The sequence below is a fragment of the Nyctereutes procyonoides genome, unplaced genomic scaffold (assembly GCF_905146905.1).
Source record: "Nyctereutes procyonoides isolate TBG_1078 unplaced genomic scaffold, NYPRO_anot_genome, whole genome shotgun sequence".
Taxonomy (NCBI): domain Eukaryota; kingdom Metazoa; phylum Chordata; class Mammalia; order Carnivora; family Canidae; genus Nyctereutes; species Nyctereutes procyonoides.
This window is the reverse complement of record NW_026575121.1, coordinates 36788814-36793019: the sequence shown is the minus strand read 5'-3', so window position 1 is coordinate 36793019 and position 4206 is coordinate 36788814. Positions and strand designations below refer to the sequence as shown.

Below are 4206 nucleotides of genomic sequence, written 5' to 3'. Positions count from 1 at the left end.
TTTATAAATAAAATAAAATATTTTAAAGTCATGCATTTTGGAGAAGAGACTGGCTAAAGTAGGATCTCTCTAGCAAGGAGGAAGCAAGTAGGAAATTGACAAAACAGTGATAGATTAGTAAAAATGTCTACATACATTTAAAAAGTCTCATACACAAAACTCTATTATTTTAATTGTCTACTGAAAACAGATTCCTAAGCATGATACAAAATTTAAAGGTTTTCTTTAATAGCGATAAAGGCCATCCCAGTAAAATGCATAATAGTTAAATTAATATTTTTGAGGAGTGTCATGCTTTTAGAGAAGAAATATATTCATACATATAGAAAATGTGAACATTATGAATATATTTGAGGGGAAGAAATCAGTTTTAAACAATAGAATGCTGAGGTGTCTGGGAGGCTTGGTCACTTAAGTGACAGACTCTTGATTGCCACCCAGGTCATGATCTCAGGGTCTTTAGTTAGAGCCCAGCTTTTGGCTTTTCTGATCCCCGTGCTGGGTGTGGAGCCTACTTAAGAAGATCCTCTCTCAGAGAAGAGGCAAGATGGTGGAAGAGTTAGGGGACCTTGTTTCATCTGGTCCCTTGAATTTAGCTAGTGACTATCAAATCATTCTGAACACCAATGAATTCAACCTGAGATGAATTGCTGGAACTATACAAGTAGAACCACTTTCTGCAAGGTAGGAGTTGTAGAGAAGTGAATCTGAAGCAGTATATCTGAAGATAAACGGTGGGGGGAGGGGGTAGCCACCGTAAGCTGGCTATAGGAAAGTGATATAGCCCCAGAACGCAAAATCGGAACCCTTAGAAATCTACTCCAGTGAGAGACATCTCTACCTGAAAGGTGCTCAAGTGGTGAAATGGGAGCAGAATTCTTGTTGGGACAGTGTGGTCTCAGGATCCCTGGAGTCACAGAAAGATCAAGGGTGCCTGAGTGGGTAGAGTTCCCAACTATTGAAGCAGGGCAACTGGTTATGGACAGTGAACCTAGGGTGGGGATGGGGGGAGGGGGCTTTTCCGTAAAGTTTGGTTTTCCAAAAACCTGGAGTCATGGCCTAGTTGGGTGACTGCTCTCCAGGTGGAGACCCTGCAAAGGACTAAAATGCAGGAACCCTCTACCTTCCCCTCCAGGCAGCACCACGACTTCCTCTCTCTCTCTCTCTCTCTCTCTCTCTCTCTCTCTCTCTCTTTTTACCTTGTTACAAAACATGGATCAATGTATTATTCAAATTTTGTTAGTGTTTTCAATTTTATAATTTAGCAACCGTGGAACTGAGGTATACCTTGTTGAGGGAGGTTAAAGTAATGCTTGGAAGCCTCTTTACTGTACCCCACTTTGATGACTTTATGTACACAGAACAGCAGCACACTAAACATTCACAAGCTGTGTCATATTGGCATCACAATCGTCATTTATAGAAACACAACAGCAAATGCAATAAAAAAGTTACCCTTTTTAAAATCTGAAATGAAAAGTTTTTGATTTAAAAAAAAATAGCAGTAGTTCATTTAAGGAATTAGTGTCTTCCGACAGACATTTAGAAATCTGATGTCAGTTTTCAAACACTTGATTAGCCAGGTCCAAAAGATCCTTGATTTGGAGAGGGCTACGTTCCTCATGTACACGTTTTCAAAAGTCTCTTTATAGAGTCGCTCGTGTCCTTGGCGTCTGCTGCGGGCAATGCTGGACGTCTCCCAGAGCCACATTTTGAAACGAGGGTCTTCTTTCTGACCTGTGCAGGAGACCCTGTGTTCATTTCTCACAGAAATGCGCCACGGCTTCGGTAGCGACCGTAGCTCCAGCCGGGTCTGAGCGTCGCCAGCCCCTGCCCCAGGAGACCGTTGCAGTTGGCCGCCCCCTGCTCCTCGGTAACCATGTGCGACCGAAAGGCGGTGACCAAAAACGCCCATATGTCGGAGGGGATGCAGCAGGACTCGGTGGAGTGTGCGCTCGGGCCTTGGAGAAATATAACAGAGAGAAGGACATTGCGGCCCATATTAAGAAGGAGTTTGACAAGAAGTACAACCCCACCTGGCCCTGCATCCTGGGGAGGAACGTCGGTAGTTATGTGACACATGAAACCAAACACTTCATCTACTTCTACCTGGGCCAAGTGGCCACTCTTCTGTTCAAATCTGGTTAAAAGCACAGACTGTGTCACACACCCAGTGATCCATCCAAAACCAAGGACTGCAGCCTAAATTCCAAATACCAGGGACTGAAATCTTCAGCCTTGCCTAGGGGAACACCTCGATCTTTGAACCTTTATTGTGTTGTTTTGTACAGGGCATTCTCTGTACGAATTTGTTGTGGTTATAAAACAATTATAAAAACAGCTTACATTTGTATTTATTTTCTATTCCATACCTCTGCCCCATGTTTTTTCTCCTCAAAATCCATTCCTTTCCAAATAAATCTGTTGGGGAAAAAAAAAAAAAGGCTACCAGTCTCCTTGCCAGGGCCCTGTAAGTGCAGAAATAGGGGACCCTCCACGTTCTCCCAGGAGGATTGGTGTGGGCATGCACCATAGGAGTCTGCAGAGTTTGACACACACAAAACTGAAGACTGCTTATCCCTGAGAGTTTACTGAAAAGAGGATACCTCAATCTTTCCACTCTGAGGCCAGATATCAGAGCATGGGCATGACCATTTTTGTTTTGGTTCTCTAAAGAAGTACAGAAAGCCTTCAGGGAACAAAAGCCCCAAAAAGCAACCAGAAACATCTTACACTGAACCCAGCCCCTGGCAAGGGGTGGTGCAACTCTGCCCAAACAAAAACACCTGAGAATCAGTGCAGCAGGCTTCTCCTCTAGAAGACCAGCTGGAGGAACAGATGAACTAGAAGTTTATGGACCTTACAACACTGCAAAACTCCACCGCTAGGGGGAAAAGTATATAGAATTCAAGTTTGTTTTTTTTTTTTTTCCTCATTATTTATCTTTCAGTTTAAATTTTCCATTTCTTGTTTTTTCCTTTTTAAACTAGTTTCTGGTTTTATCAACTCTTGGTTTTGAAGTCTTTTTTAACTTCCATTTTTTACATTTAGATTTTATTAATATATTCTTTTTTGGCTTCTTTTCACTCTATTCAATTTTATTCTTGCATATATATGTTTTTCTTTCTTTAAAATGTTGGAAGTTAGTGTCCTCTAACACACAGACCAAAATACACTGAGGATCAAGTGGAACACCTTGTTTTATCCAGCATGTGAGATTATATTCTCCCCCCCTTCTTTTTTTTCCCCCTCATTTTTCTTCCCTTTTTTTTCTTTTCTTTTTCTTTATCTTTAAGTTTTTGGCTTCTGACCTCTTTCATTTATCTAGTAGGTATTGTGCTTGGGTCATGATTGATATATATATATTTTTTTATTTTGTTCACTCATTTATCTATTTTTCTCTGCACAAAATGACTAGAAGGAGAAATTCCTAACAAAAGAAAGAATCAGAGGCAACCTCTCTGCCACAAATCTAACCAATATGGATATAAATAAAGTGTCAGAACTGGAATTTGACAATTATAAGGTTATTAGCTGGACTTGAAAAAAGCATAAAAGATACTAGAGAATCTCTTAGTGCAGAAATAAGATCTAATCAGGCTGAAATTAAAAATGCTCTGAGATGCAGCCTAAATCGGATTCTCTAACAGCTAGAGTAAATGAGGCAGAAGAGAGAGTAAGTGACATAGAAGACAAGTTGATGGTATGGAAGGAAGCTGAGGAGAAGAGATAAAAAACAACAAATGACCATGAGGGGAGGCTTCAAGGAATCAGCAATGTCATAAAATGAAAAAAAAAATATATTAGAATTACTGGGGTCCCAGAGGGAGAAGAAAGAAAGAGGGAGTGACCAGAAGGTATATTTGAGCAAATCATAGCTGAGAACTTCCCTAAGCTAGGGAAAGGAACAGGCACTCAGTCCAAGATGTAGAAAGAACCCCTCCCCAAATCAACAAAAATAGATCAACACCCCAACATAAAATAGTGAAGACTGCAAATTTCAGAGGTAAAGAGAAAATCCTGAAATCAGCTTGAGACAAGAACTCCTTAACCTAGAGGGCTAGGAACATTACACTGTAGCAGACCTATCCACAGAGACCCAGCAGGCCAGAAAGGCTGGCATGCTATATTCAGGGTACTAAATGAAAAAAACATGCAGCCAAGAATACTTTATCCAGCAAGGCTGTCATTCAAAATGGAAGGAGA

At 40.9% G+C, this 4206-nt stretch overlaps 1 pseudogene; it reads left to right on the top strand.

Annotated features, from left to right (window-relative positions):
- The first annotated feature begins 1782 nt into the window (after positions 1-1782).
- Positions 1783-2434, top strand: LOC129516602 (dynein light chain 1, cytoplasmic-like; annotated as a pseudogene).
- The last annotated feature ends 1772 nt before the right edge of the window (positions 2435-4206 follow it).